This window comes from Desmodus rotundus, chromosome 12 (assembly GCF_022682495.2).
Source record: "Desmodus rotundus isolate HL8 chromosome 12, HLdesRot8A.1, whole genome shotgun sequence".
Lineage (NCBI taxonomy): Eukaryota > Metazoa > Chordata > Mammalia > Chiroptera > Phyllostomidae > Desmodus > Desmodus rotundus.
In genome coordinates, this window is record NC_071398.1 from 37,963,019 (window position 1) to 37,979,339 (window position 16,321).

Sequence of the window (16,321 nt, forward strand, 5' to 3'; positions counted from 1 at the left end):
CAGCCACCTCTGGAAACTTCCTTTCTAAGAAAAAAGTATGAATTTAGGAATTTTGACATCCTTTGTCCATTTTCACAATTCACTGTTGATGCAATGCCTCTGGCCCTGGGTTAAGGCCACTGCAATTGACAGAAACTGACCAGTGCATAGGAAGGTGACTAGGGCAGGACCCTGTCCTTGGCTTTGAAACATTTTTGTGTATCAGAGCTCAATTCTCTCAACTGAGGGTCTGTCCACTCTCTCCCTGGGATTTTGAATAATGGAAACAGGGGGTTGGTGTGGGATTCAAGTGTCAAAAAGTACTTGGCAGCTCCGTGCTACAAATTATTGTCCCTGTGTCCAGCTCTAGCTGCACAGAAGCTAGAGTGTGAGACGAAACGTGGTTAAGAGCTGCATGTACCACTTACTTGCTGGGTGACTTTGGGCAGGTCTCTTATCATCTCTAAGTCCCTGTGGTTTACTACATATTTACTTATTCATTATTTCAAGTGAATTTATTTCTAAAACAGTGGACAGCACTAAGTTTGTGACCTGTTCTGCCAATGTCACTCCATATTTAAATATACTGAAAGTACAGTGTTCCCTTGATGTTATCATGGGTTCAATTGTTCAATACATTGTGGCAAAGCCTTAGCAATAACGGGAAATATAAAGTACCAGACAAAATGGGGCGTCCCCTTTTCCTTTTGCACTGACTGCTCTCTGCTCAATCTTCACATAATTGCCGCCCTCACTTCTTTAAGTCTTCATTCAACTGTGATTTCTCAGGCCACCTCATTCAGTGCAACCCCCTCCTACACCCTGCTCTCACTGGGATTTAGTTCTTTCACTTTCTGCTAAATGATGTAATGCATACCACATGCATAAGCCCTTCCCCTTACTCTCCCTTCCTCCTGTCCACTAAAAAGTTCCTCCAAGTCTTGTTTTCCAGGGTTTTTTCCAATGCCCAATACTGGCACCTGGAACTATGCCTGGCACAAAGTGGGGGCTGAATGATGCTTGGTGAATGAATAAAGGTGTTTGTCACAAACTGAGCTGGTTCCCTGAAGTCCTTGGCCACACCGCAATTTCCTAGAGAGGCTCCTATTCCTGCGTCCCTCGGTGCCTGGACAATTAAGATGTTAGTGAGGCTCCTCTCTCCTCCCCATTCTTTCCCTCTCAGTACCAAGTGTGGAAGGGAGGGAAGAGCTGGTCTCCTCTCTGAAATCTGGGCTGTTTTGCCTTTCTGACTCCCTCCCACCCACTAGCAGCCTTCTCCTTTTGTCTTCTCCCCTCCTCTCAGTAACCTATCTCTTGGAAGTTCAAGGTTCTTGGTGGCAACTCCCTTATAGGTGCCTTTCTCCTCCTCCCCCTTGAACTGTAGTTTTGTGCACAAAGACAGATCCCTTTGTCCCCAGGTCATCAGGGTACTGTGACCACCTTTTGTGGGGCTGAGGCTTCCCCTATGGTGAGACTTATCTTAGGAACTGACCTCCTGTATGTGAACCTGGATCTGTGCCAGTTTCTCTTTCTCAGGGCTCCGGGCCTCCCACTGCATAGTCTTCCCCAGCCTGGGGCCTCCCCTAGTGGCAGGTCTGTTTCACTTTTCCTACATCAGGCGGAATTGCCAGTCTGTCCAGGCTAAAAGCTGTGTCATGGAGCTCAGGCAGGGGTTCCACTGGAGCAGAGCTGGAAGTTCAGAGACGCAGACAGAGAAGCAGACTGAGACCCAGACAAGGAGACTGAGGTCACGGACACAAAACCAGGCTGATGAGAGACCATGGTGACAGCCCTCAGTGGACACTTGGATACCCCTCTGCTGACAGAGTCCAGACACAGAAAAAAAGGATGCAGCTGAATGAGCCCCCTCATCATTGCCTGTGACCCCCAACTCCCCACAGCCTCCACCCTCAGCCCCTGACACTGTCCATGCCCTCATTGGTCTCTCCTTCTATAACACAGACTAGCCTGTGAGTTGCACACTGGTGCTGATGCTGAGGACCACAGTGCTGACGAGGACGGCAGCAGTTCCTGTCCCCATGCCCCTCAGTGCCCTCCAGGGTGCAAGGCTCTGCCCCATGGCCCAGTTCATGTCTCTGGCCCCACAAGAAATGAAGGCCTTCAGGAGGGCCAAGGACGCCTTGGTGAGTCTTCTCCGCTGCCCCATCTGCTGTGGGCCAACCTCCACCCTCCCTCTGTGGCTTACCATGCTCCATTTGGCTCAGGGTGGACCTGTACCCTCCCCTCACTGGGCTACCCTGCCCTTTTGCACAGTGGGCTGACTTCTGCTATTGCTGCATTGGGCTGACTCATTTCTTCTGCAGTGGAGATGCCTCCACCCTCCTTTTGGAAGTTAACCCCCCTTCTATGTCATTGGTCTCCCTCCAATCCCACTGCAGGGGTCTAACCTCAGCCCTCCAGCTGTGTGCTGACCCCTGCCCTTGCTCTCTAGGAGCAGTCACTCTTGCTGAAGAACTGGTGCTGCAAGTTCTGCCCTTTCCCCAGGACTTGTGACCTGAGGCAGCTGCAGGTGAGTTAGGAGAGTAAGGCCCAGCCCAGCCCTCAACTGGCCCCACTCCTCTGGCTCCTGAGTATCCCCTTCACCTCTTCTCATTTGTTCCCATCTCCTTGTCCTCTTACCCAGCCCCTCTGACCTCTTTCCCTCACATGCCCACATTCTCTGTGTTCTCTCACCTGTTCCCTGATGTTTTACCTTTACCTGTTCTTTCCTCAGATCCCCTCATCTGTTCTCTGTCACAGATAGCCCTCACCTGTCCCTTTCTCCCCTCTTCATGTGTGGGAGTGCCCCGTGGCTTTGGAGGCTGAGCTATCCCTGACACTGAAGTTCCTGGGGACCATGGCTAACTCAACCCTGGGGGACATCCTGGACCAGCCCCTTCACACACTGTGCCACATGCAATACATGCCAAGCTTCAGGCCTGTGTGAGTGCTCTGGGATCCCAGGCTATATTTATTGGCTCTGATTCCCTTCCCCACCCCCGTATGTCCCTCTTTGTCCCAGGTTCTGCCTCACATACCACCCTCCTCTGCCTGCAGGTCCCAGCTCAGGCCACAGCAGGCCCCAGGCCCTGAGGCCATCTCTGCCAGTGGCTGCACTGCCACCAGGAAGCCCAGAAAAAGGTGAGTGACTGTGGAGTGTCCAGTTTGGGGGATAATTGGAAGCCCAGATGAGGGCCAGCCACTGCCCTGTCCTGTGTTTCTTACCGGAGTCCCCTGACTGCCTTGAAGCCTCTGTGGCATTTAACCTCTTCCGCCCACTCACCCGTGACCTGAAAGGTGTCACCAGTGGAGACCTGTGTGTCTGACCTGAGGCCCACCTGCTACCTGCTCCAGCATCTTAGATTTTATTTATGTGTCGCTCACTTTTATTAATTTATTACCACCCATCCGGTATTTATGTATTTATCTGAGTGAATTTTCAAACTCTCACCCAATAAAATGTTTATATTTTTTACATTTTGTAAAAATTGTGCAAATAAACAGTGAGAAAAAGATGCTGTTTGTGCTATGGGTTGTGTGTGTTTTATGTGTATTTGAATGTCCAGGGTTGGTTCGGAAGAGGTCTGATTGCTGTGTCCACTTTGCTGCTGACCCCATAGACCATCGATCCGTCTTATTTACCCCAAATACCTCTTTTGACATTCTGTGAATCTCTGACTCTTGGATTTCCCCTCCTGAGCACGTCTGATTTCTGAGGGATTTGGGGAGTACTGATGTCAAAGTTCTCAGTTACAGTTCCATGCCACCTAATCACTGGGACATGTTTTGCTAAAATTATTATTTCTGGATGAGTTCAAAGGGCAAACTAAAAGTTTTGGGGACTAGAAAAGTTGCAGAAGGATTGTGTAAATTGTAAAGGGTTTGTGTAAGTCATAGAGTGTTTGTGTAAGTTGAAGAAGGTCCATGCAAGGTGAAGAAGGAATGTGTAGAGGAAGAAAGCAAAAAGAGAAGGAACTGAGGAAGTCCAAAAAAAAGGTGAGAAAGGATAAAGGAAAGAGACGTGCAGGAAGAAAAAACACTGGAGAGGAATTCTGAAGAAGTGAAATGGGAATGGAAAAAGAAGAACTGAGAAAGAAAAAGAAAGGCACATAGATAGATGTAAAGCAAACCGATCATTTTAATGACAAGTGAAAAACCCAATAGCTCTCTTTGACTTTCCAAAACTGATTGTTATTTCCCAATAGAAACCCAGGTATAATTAGACAGTGGAGAACAAATTAATAGGTGTCTTGGTCTGATATACTTTCATTTGTAATTTTGTGTGTTATCTTAAAATGTTATTACAGCAAAGCAAATTTCTTTGTCAATTGTGTTCTGACCTATAACCATGTCATTTAAAATATTTTTGGGGTCATTTAGTGACTATCATTGTTTTACTTTGGTGAATCTGCAAAAGTGTTACATCTTCTGATTTATTCTAAAATATGAATTTCTGAGAATAAATTTTCAGATCATACCTCTGAAATAGATGGGGATTTGTGGGGCTGTAGGGAATGACTTGGTTTGGAGAAATGCTGGCGGATAATGGGGATGAACAGGAATTCACTGTAGGAGTGAGTGAACCGAGGATAATTATTGTTCTTGTGACTTTGTTCAAAATATTGCTAATTAAAAAAACTTGTTTGATTTCCTAGAGCAATTTGGTAAATTGTAACAATATTGATGCATTTATATTTTTCTTTCTACTTGATCCCTCCAGAATTTAAAAATTCTTAATGAGTATTATTATTATTTCTTGGCAATATGTTTATTTGCATGGATTCAATAGGAATCTGATTTCTTCCAATTTTCAATTGTGGTTTTATTAACCAAGACTGACTGGAATGTCATATCTGAGAGAGACATGCCTAGACTCTGGATGTCAAAAAACCTTTAAGAAATAAAGATTGACATTGAAACTGGTAAAAGCCTCTTGGAAAAATGGCCTGGTACCTTGCTTATTCATATGGTCCATGGCAGTCTTTCCTGGTAAAGAACAAAACTTGCTTTCCTGAGAGATGGCAAGAAAGAACAAGACATTTTGAGGACCTCGAGAACTTGAGGAATTTACCAAAACCTATGGATTTCAGGCAAAGGCTTATGGCAACTGTGTGGCTTGGCCCTGTGGAACTAATCAAAATTCAATCTGAAAATTGCTTGTAACATTCCAGCAAAGAAAAATTTAAGAAAACCTTCATGATTAGTTGCTATTCCTGTTGTGTTTATACAAATGATCAGGCCAAATTGAAATTGGATTTAATACAGTAAGTAATTGGTCTTCATTGGGCACTAATAAAAATGAGGATGATTTCAGGAGAAAAATTGTGTTTCAATAAAATCTATAATACACAGTTATGAATATTAAACCCTAATTCAGTGAATTGTTTATAAAATTTTATTTTTCACCTATGAACTAAGCTGAATCCTAGTTTTCTGAAATGTTTTTGCTAAAACCTTCTAATTTCCATAGAAATGGAAGAAAAATTGACAGTGGGGATTTGTAACAGTGGAAAATTGTAATGGGGGAAATCATAACCCACCCACCATTCTTTTGACATTGTTCTTCTAAGTACTAATTCTGACTAATATGTAGCTTGTAGGTGAACAGCATGTTTGTATAAGAATCTTAGGAACAAAGTTCAAAAGATATAGATTTCAACCTTCAAGCATCCCAGCTCTGGGAGAATTGCTGACCTTCATCCATGGAGCCAGGATGACATGAAACCAGGATAATGCGAAGCAAGGATGATGCACACCAGACCATTATTGGAATGGACTGTGCTTGTTTCCATGTAGAGAACTTTTCAACCCCTTTGCTTGATCTTTTTGTTCTGTTTTCCTCTCCATTCTCATAAAAACTTCTGCCTCTACTTAGAGGAGGAGATGGGCTTTGAGAACTGACTCCCCTATCTTCCAGGTTGCTGGCACATGAAAATAAACCACTTTCTTTTATATCAGCACCTGCCTCTCAAGGACTGGCCTTTACAGCAGCAGGCAGCTGACTGTGCATTCAGTTACAAGATGATGGTGAGTTTGACCTCCATGAGGAGAGATGCAGGATATGTATTTATACCTTTTTGGAATAGACAAAATATATGCAACACAATTAACATCTCACCCGGCATGTGGAAATATCTCAAGAACCATAAGGAGGCATTGTGGTTGTGCTGGTTAAAAATGTAAACTCTGACAACAGAGAGATCTTAGAATTTCAATTTCCGCTCACTTAACCACTGTGTGACTTTAGGGAAGCCACTTAAACTTTTAGTTTTTAATTAGTAAAATAGTTATAATTTCCTTCCTCAATGGGTGGCTGTGTGAATTAAATATGGTAAATCAAGTCAAGTGCTAAAGCACAATCTCTGGCACAAACTAGGACTCAATATTAAACCAATTAATCATTATTTAAAGTTCTAATTTGTAAACTGTCAAATGAAAGAGGAAGTTTTATCCCTATCTCTAAAATGGATAAAAGAGACACAGTTGTTGCCAGCCAAACAAAAATTTCTCACTTCCTTCTTTTTGGCAGAGCCCCTCCCCTACATCATTCCTGGTGAATCTTGAGTGGTCTAAACCAATCACAGGATTCCCATTCTTCCTGCTAAGGATGAGTATGGGTGTGACTTATGTGACTGTAGCAGCCAGGGTCCCTGCAGACCAGTGTCACCATCAGATGGGGTAAGGGATTTATTTAAGCAGACTGTAGAGATGTGGGGCCTGGGTAAGGAACACCAGCAAAGCTAAGCAGCCCAGGCCCAGCTAAGAGCCAGAAGCTATTACCCTTCCTAAACCAGAAAGGACACAATGAGTAGTGGCCATTAGTTTCCAGGCAGAGAGATTCTGCCAGTCCACAGCCAAGGGGGGAAAGAGGCAGGAGACTACATACTGTGGAGAAAAGAGGGGGTTCTATGTATGAAAAGTTGCTATGAAAAGTAACCTCACAGGGTGATCTGATTGTAAGTTCTTAAATGGGGAGGTCATGGTGGGCAGTCATGCCCCAGGCCTACAACTTCTTTAGTGAGAGGCTTTTAAGCCAGCTCTGTACATTCTTGTGCATCCAGGTTAACACACCTTTGAGATGTCAGAAGTAATACCCCTGGAAGGCATGACCACCCTTAAGAAAGCACAGAATCTTGTTAACTAGCCTGTAATACAATCCCCACCTTGCTTTCTCCCACCTTCAGGTATTCTTCCGTACATTCACTCCTTAATTCCAAAAATGCATAAAAGAAACTGCAACTGTCATTCTCTGCAGCATTTGAGATCTTGGTCTTTGGCATAGATCCTCAGTTTGGCTCAGATAAATTCTTGTACAAATTCCGTACGGGTTTGGACATCTTTTCTGTTGACAATACCCAACTGCTCATTCCCCTCCAATGTTCTGCTAACATCTCCCATTGGCCGAACCCAGCTGGAAGAGAGAAGGCAAGGGAGTCCCAGCTGCTTGGTGTCCAGATTACCGGACCTAAGGCAGAGCAGACAGTGACTGCAGAGGGAAAGAGATGGCATATACACAGGGATCCCATGCTGGCTAATGATGGGGAGTCAGGCTTGGGGGTGGTAGGCACTCAAGAAAGGTTTTGTGTTGATACCTGTGGCAGGCTACAGAATGGCTCTCCAAAAGATATCCATGCCCTGATCCCTGGAACACATAAATGTGACCTTATCTGCACAACAGGTCTTTGTAGATGTGCTTAAATTGAAGATTCTGAGGTGAGGTTATTCTGGATTATCAATGTGGGCCCTGAATGCCATGGCCAGTGTCATTGTAAGAGAAAGATAGAGGGAGATTACATACTCAGGAGAGGAGGAGGCAAAGACTGCAGTGAGGTGGCCACAGGCCAAGGAGTGCCAACAGCCAGCAGCAGTGGGGAGAGGAGAGGAAAGGCGTCCCCCTAGCGCCTCTAGAGGGAGCATGGCTCTGCCAACCCCTCATTTTGGCCCAGTGATACTGATTTCAGAGTTCTTGCCTCCAGAACTATGAGAGAATGAATACATTTCTGTTGTTTTATGCCACAGAGTTTGTGGTAATTTGTTACAGTAGCCGTGGCAAATCTATACAGTTCTAGGTAATTTTAGCAGAAAGGGATTTATTATAGAGTGTTCAGTGTCAGGAAGGCTGAACAAATAGGCTGTGTGTTGACCATGTAGGTAAAACTTCAAAAGCCCAACTATAAGCCTGGGCTTTTCTCAGGCCCACTTCCTTTCTAGTGATAAAGACTAATTGGAACTTAAAGAAAATACCATTTTTTGTTCTGTACAATGCAAACTCATTCTTATGTGCTCATTATACATGGGATTATTATACCCATCGTATATAATCATTATACCCATGTATAGTGCACATCCTTATTTTTCCCTCAAAAATTTGGGAATAAAGATGTGCGTTATACACAGCAAAATACAGTGTACTCAGTTTGGAGGGTCTCTGGGAGGAGCCGGGGCTTGTGGACGGTCTCCCACTCCAGGTGATCACAAGAACCCTGCACACGAGAACTCTGCAGGAAGGACTCTGTGTTCTAACTCTCCCTCCCCCTTTTCTTCCTCTTCCTTTTATAAGTACCCCTCCTTCGTGGCAGGCAGGCCAGAGTGTGCATGCGGCTGCCACGTCTACATGCACTGGGTCACAACACCTTCTTTCTCCCAAATAAATCCTTGTCAATGACAAAACACCTAGTCAACGTTACTTCTCAGTCAATAGTAGGGTCAGGATCTTGACAGCGCAATTAAGCAATGGCTCCCCCTGCCGTGAAGAGGAAGGCAGCACCACCAGGAATTTGTCACAATTATGGGACAACTGCCATCAGGAAACTGCTGTAATCAGAAAGACCTCCATAGAAAAGTCGACCCTTCCACAGCGGTGGAGTCGGGAGCACGGCCTCCATCCCTGGTCCACCATTCTGATGTTGTTTGAGTGCATCCGATTGGAAGAACACAAATGTCAGGCAGACCCCTAACTGCAGGGAGCCCGAAAGGTATAGTTTTTAGCTTTTCAGCACCTGCAAGCAGGAAGGCAGACAACAGGGAAGCTGAAATGCATGCTTGGCACCAACCCACCACACTCAAAACAGGTCTCCTGGTAGTCAGAGGAGACACCATTACTCACCCACACGAATGGCTATCATCGGTAAGACTGAGGGAGCATTTGAGATCTTGCATCCTGGCATGTGCTGCCAGTTTGGCTCAAATAAACTCATAAACATTTTCTACAGGTTCGGACGTTTCTTACACTGTCATTTAGTTGGCAGGATTCTTAATAAGCCCACCCAAGATCCCCCTGTGGACCCGGACCTGGTGTTGGGTATGAGCAAGGGCCCACTGTACCCCCACTGGCTCTCTGCTTCTCACTGAGTGAATTCGGGTGACTTTCTCTCAGAATTGCGGGCCTCCTTGCTTTAAGTAGCAGACTATGCCTTCATTTGAGCTGTTCTTAGAAAATCCTCGAGGTGCATAAGGGATGGGAAGAAGAGAGAAAAACAAAGGTTGGAAGTAGCAAGAGCTCGAGTTTAAGAGCAACTGGGCTGAACTCTGCTGGGCCTGGGTTCTTGTGGTCACACTGTGTCCCACTGCCACCCCGTTCAGGGCCTGGCACTGAGTAGGGACTCAGTAGATGTTTCTGAATAAATGAATGAAGTCCTTTCAGAGTACATTTTTTTGGTGCTGACTAGGTTTCCCTTTTTATCCTGGATGTTTCTGTTCTCCACATCATGCTGGAACTTCAGCAGCCATCTTGCCCCCATGAGGATCTGAGAAGCAGCCAGCCCACCCAACTCTGAGAGATGGAAGCAGATGGAAGCCCAGCAGATCTGAGAGATGGAAGGAATCTAAGCTCTCCTTACTTCCTTGATCTTCTAAAATGCACTATCCTCCCTCCAGAGCCACCTACATTTATGAGTCCTTAATTGTGACAAAATGCATTTCCCTCCATGCTTGAGCCCTGGTGAGACAGGGTTTTCAGTTACCTGCAGACAAAGTCATGCTTTGTCTTTGTCTGGTGACTTGACACAGATATATTTTCTCCGTGGAAACAGAAGGGCCTCACATGAAAATAGCATAGTTCTTTTACGTAAACGTTTATCAGTTTGAGTCTGTCCATGTACTGGTCACTGGAGACACAGTCACGAAAAGACAGACCCTTCACATTATTTCTCTTCATCCTTTAACATTTAATTAGATCCCCTATTCCTCTGAGAGGCCTTCGATGGCCCCACCACTGTCACGTCCACCTTTCTTCCTACACACGTGATGTATGGACTCTAGGTTAATGTGGACGCTGGGCCCTCAGAGAGCCGAGGTAGTGGATCACATTGGATTCCAGTTTCAAAGACCCAGGTGTGGCCTCTGTTGATGTCAGAAATATACAATTAATAGACAAAGGGATTAACTAACAACTATTGTGAGGCCATCACCCCTGAGGTGGGACATTATCTCAGGGGATTTCCTGGGGAATCCAACTGCCTTCAGACCCATCTTCAAGAAATACCTTCTGAAAGTATTTGGTCTGTTTATTCAATAAACATCTCCTGAATCCCTACCCTGTGCCAGGCCCTGAACGGGGTGCAGTGGGACACAGTGGGACCCAGAGAGCCCAGGTCCTGACCTCACAGAGTTCCCAGTTTCAGTTGCTCTCAAACTCCAACACTTGTTGTTTTCAATCTTTCTTGATTATAGCCATTCAGAAAGTGAGTAATGGTTTCTCATGGTTTTAATTTGCATTGCCCTAATGACTAACGATGATGAGTGTGGTCTCATATTGCCATTTGCAATATGTATATTTTCTTTGGTGAAGTGTCAGCTCAAAAGTTTTGTTCATTGTTATTGGTTTTTTGCCTTATTATTGAGTTGCAAGTTTTAAAATATATATTCTGGATAAAAAGACTTTATTGTATCATTGTGTAAATGTACCACAGTTTTCTGATCCATTCATTTCCTGATGGGCACCTAGGTTGCTTCCAGCACTTGGCTATTGTAAATTGTGCTGCTATGAACATTGGGGCACATAGGTTCTTTTGAATTAGTGTGTCAGAATTCTTAAGGTATAATCTCAGCAGCAGAATTGCTGGGTCAAAAGGCAGTTCCATTTTTAGTTTTTTGAGAAAATTCCATACTGTTTTCCACAGTGGCTGTACCAGTTTGCATTCCCATCTTCAGTGCACTAGGGTTCCCTTTTCTCCACAGCCTCGCCAGCACTTGTTTGTTGACTTAATTATGATGACCATGCTGATTGGTTGGAACTGGAGAGCGTTATGCTAAGTGAAGTAAGTCAGGCGGTAAAAGACAAATACCATATGATCTCACCTATAAGTAGAACCTAATCAACAAAACAAACAAGCAAGCAAAATATAACCAGAGACATTGAAATAAAGAACAAACTGATAGTAACCACGGGGGAGAGAGGAGGGAGATAACGGGGAAAAGGAGGGAAAGGGGCAGCAAGGAACATGTATAAGGGACCCCTGGACAAAGCCAAAGGGGGCAGGATTGAGGGTGGGAGGTGAGGGTTGGTGGGGTGGGGTGTGGGAAAGTGGTGGTGGGAAAATGGAGACAACTGTGTTCAAACAACAGTAAAAAAAGATAAAAAATGTATATTATATATAATAAAACATATTATATATAATAAAATATAATTTCAAAGTTAAAAAAGGCTTTATCGGATCATTGTTTTATAAATCTTTTCTCCCCATTTATGACTTGGCTTTTCATGTCTTAACCTTGTCTATCTTATACATAGCTTTATTGAGGTATAATTGACATACAATAAACTGCACATATTTAAGTTTACAATTTGGTCATTTTTACATATGAATATATCTGTGAAAATATCACAATCAGAATGATAAACATGTAGCAGCCCCTAAAGTTCCTCATGCTACTTTGTACTTCTTTTCTCCTGCCCTTCCTTGTTTATTTACCTACTCCTGAAATAAGCCAGAACAGGGCCATATCCTTTATGACTCTATTTATAGGGCATTCTGGAAAAGACAGAATGGTAGGGACACAAGTCAGACCTGACTGCCAGGACATCTTCCCGGTTGACCCACCCCGACCCCAGAAACCCCTCAGGTTGGGCCAGTCTTTCCTCTACAAGTTGACAGTGACATAATGGAAATCACCAGGCAGGGTAAATGCCCTCCTGTGGGTTTTTTCTCTTATTTTATTAGTTTTCTATTGCTGCCATAATAAATTACCACAAATTCATCAGTTTAAAACAGCACAAATTTATTAGTTTACAGTTTCTGTACATGAGCAGTTTGGATGGGTTCTAGTGGATCCTCTGCTTAGGGTCTCACGAGGCTCAACCAGGGTGTTGTCAGGGGCTGCTTTCCCTTCTGTAAGCTCTGGGGTAGAATCCACTTGTAAACTCGTCCAGGTTTTGGCCAAATTCTTCCTCCTCTCTGGGTGTCTGAGATGGCTTGGATTTTTTTTAAATTTATTTAAAAATTATAGTTGACATACAATATTCTATCAGCTTCAGGTGTGCAACATGGTGATTAGACATTTATATATTTTACAAAGTAATCACCCTGTTAACTCTAGTCCCATCTGACACCGTACATAGTTATTGCAATAGTATTGACTATACTGCCTATGCTGTACTTTACATCTCCCTGACTACTTTTAAACTGGCATTTTGTATTTCTTAACCTTTTTCACTCTTTCCCCCCAGCCCCCATGCCCTCCTATCTGACAATCATCAATTTGTTCTCTGTATCTGAGTTTGTTTTCTATTTTGTTTTGCTTGTTCATTTATTTTATTTTTAAAAATACTTTGTTTATTGCAGACAACTGTAATTGAACAGCAATAAAATAATTTAAAAAATAAAATTTAAAAAATTTGTTTATTTATTTTTAGACAGAAGGGAGGGGAAGGAGAAAGAGAAGGAGAGAAACATCAATGTGTGGTTGCCTCTCACTCACCCCCTACTGGGGACCTGACCTGGCCGGAAACCCAGGCATGTACCCCAACTGGGAATTCAACTGGCTACCCTTTGGTTCAAAAGCTGGTGCTCAATCCACTGAGCCACACCAGTCAGGGTTATTTATTTTGTTTTTCAGATTCCACATATAAGTGAAATCGTATGGTATTTTTCTTTCTTTGTCTGACTTACTTCGTTTAACATAACACCCTACAGGTCCATTCATGTTGTCACAATTGGCAAGATTTCATTGTATTTTTTATAACTGAGTAATATTCCATTGTATATAAGTACTACATCTTCTTCATCTATTCAACAATCAATGGGCTACCATATGACCCAGCAATCCCACTTTATCTACCTGAGGAAAACAAGAACACTAATTTGAAAGATATACTCACCCCTACATTCATTGCAGCATTGTTTACAATAGCCAAGATATGGATGAGACAGGTCTTTATTCCAAGTGGCTGCCTGCATTCCTTCTCATGATTTCCATGCAGCACCTCCCCCACCCCACCCCGCAGCCCTGGGTGGAACTCCTCTCACACTTTGACTCTAACTTCTCCTTCTGTCACAGCTCTCTGACTCCTGGAACAGAAAGTCCTACGTTTGTAGGGCCTTATGTGATTACATTGGGCCCACCACTTAACTCAGGATAATCTCCCAATTTTATTGTCTGAAACTTTAATCACATCTACAAAGTCCTTTTGCCATATAACATGTTTCTGTCACTCACTTCTGTCTTCTCATCCACCCAACAATTCTCTCAGACCTTGCATCATCTTCCAGCCAACCTGGTTTTGCTCATGCTTGCCTCAGCCTCTCCAAGAATTAGGACACCCACATTTGGGTGCAAACATGCTACCTACCACACTTATTGTTGAGTGTTAGAGTTCTTTATATGTCCTGGACTCAACCTTATCAGATATGTGTTTTGCAAATACTTTTCCTAGTCTGTGGTTTGTCATACAATTTTCTTAACAGTGTCTATCAAGAGAAGTTTTTAATTTTGATGAAGTTCACTTCATGAATACTTTCTTGTATAGTTTGTGTTTTCTGTGTCCTATCTAAAAATTTTCTGCTTAACCCTCAATCTCAAGGATTTTTAACTAGAAGTTCAATAGTTTAAAAATTTATATTTAGATTTCTGGCCAAGATGGAGGCATAGGTAGACACACTGTGCCTCCTCTCACAAACCAAAAGAAGGACAACAATAACTTTAAAAACAAAAAACAACCAGAACTGGCAGAAAATTGAACTTGGTTGTATGGATCCAACAACCAAGAAGATAAAGAAGAAACATTCATCCAGACCAGTAGGAGGGGCAGAGACGGGCAGCTGGGCTGGGTGGAGAGGACTATGGGCAAGGCAGTGGCTGGAGGATGCTGTGGGTGAGGTGGCTGGTGGTGCAGGTGGCCCCACATATGCATGCAGATAAACTGAGAGCAACAACTGGGTAGCGAGACAGACCGCACAACCCAGGATTTCAGCACAGGGAAATAAAGTCTCAAAACCTCTGACTGAAAAAACAGATGGGGGTTGAGGCAATGGGAGAAACTCCCAGCCTCACAAGAGAGTTCACTGGAGAGACCCACTGGGTCCTAGAATGGTACACAAAAGCACCCACCCAGGAATCAGCACCAGAAGGACCCGATTTGCTTGTGGGTAGCAGAGGAAGTGACTGAAAGCCAGCAGAGAGCCTAATGGCATTGTTCCCTCTCAGACCCCTCCCCCACATACAGCACCACAACGCAGGGACTGTGGGTTGCCCTGTCCTGGTGAACATCTAAGGCTCCACCCCTTGCTGTGTAACACCCATGCCGAGACAAAAAAAATATGGCTCAAATGAAAGAACAGATCAAAGCTCCAGAAAAAAGTACAACTAGCAATTGCAATGAAGAGATAGCCAACCTATCAGATGCACAGTTCAAAACACTGGTAATCAGGATGCTCACAGAAATGGTTGAGTATGGTCACAAAATAGAGGAAAAAGTGAAGGCTATGCAAAGTGAAATAAAGGAAAATGTTCAGGGAACCAACAGTGACAGGAAGGAAACCAGGATTCAAATCAATGGTTTGGAGCAGAAAGAAGAAAGAAACATTCAACCAGAACAGAATGAAGAAACAAGAATTCAAAAAAATGAGGAGAGGCTTAGGAACCTCCAGGACATCTTTAAACATTCCAACATTCGAATCATAGGGGTGCCAGAAGGAGAAGAGGAAGACCAAGAAATTGAAAACTGATTTGAAAAAATAATGAAGGAGTACTTCCCCAATCTGGCCAAGGAAATAGACTTCCAGGAAGTCCAGGAAGCTCAGAGTCCCAAAGAAGGTGGACCCAAGGAAGCACACACTAAGGCACATCATAATTACATTAGCCAAGATTAAAAATAAGGAGACAATCTTAAAAGTAGCAAGACAAAAGGAGACAATTACCTACAAAGGAGTTCCCTTAAGACTATCAGCTGATTTCTCAAAATAAACCTTGCAGGAAAGAAGGGACTAGAAAGAAGTATTCAAAGTCATGAAAAGCAAGGACCTCCATCCAAGATTACTCTATCCAGCAAAGCTATCATTTAGAATGGGAGGGCAAATAAAGTGTTTCCCAGATAAGATCAAGTTAAAGGAGTTCATCATCACCAAGCCACTATCATATGAAATGTTAAAGGGAGTTACCTAAGAAAAAGAATATAAAAAATATGAACAGCAAAATGACAGAAAACTCACAACTATTAACAACCAAAGCTAAAGAAAAAAAAAGAACAAAAACAAACTGAGCAAACAGCTAGAACAGAAACAGAATCACAGAAATGGAGATCACCGGGATGGTTATCAACAGGGGAGTGGGAGGGGAAGAAAGGAGGAAAAGTTACAGTGAATAAGTAGCATAAATGGTAGGTAGAAAATAGACAGGAGGAGGTTAAGAATAGTATAGGAAATGTAGAAGCCAAAGAACTTATAAGTATGACCCATGGACATGTACTAAAGGTGGGGAATTTGGGTGGGAGGGGGTGTGCATCGGGGAGGGGTATAAAGGGGGGATAATGGAACAACTGTAATAGCATAATCAATAAAATACATAAAAGTAAATAAATAAAAATTTATATTTAAGCATATGATGCATTTGGAGTTAATTTTTAAAAAATATTTTATTTATTTACTTTTAGAGACGGGGGAAGGGAGGGAGAAAGAGGGAGAGAGAAATATCAATGTGTGGTTACCTTTCACACATCCCCCACTGGGGACCTGGCCTGCAACCCAAGCATGTGTCCTGACTGGAAATCGAACCAGTGACCCTTTGGTTCGAAGGCTATTGCTCAATCCACTGAGTCACACCAGCCAGGGCTGGGGTTAATTTTTGTATACAGTGTGGGGTATGCTATTAGAGGTTTGGTTTGTTTGTTTGTATGTGGATGCTCTCT

The 16,321-nt window shown here is 43.4% G+C and overlaps 1 pseudogene; it reads left to right on the forward strand.

Moving 5' to 3' along the window:
- The first annotated feature begins 942 nt into the window (after positions 1-942).
- Positions 943-3,305, forward strand: LOC112320027 (interferon lambda-3-like; annotated as a pseudogene).
- Positions 3,306-16,321: the final 13,016 nt, after the last annotated feature.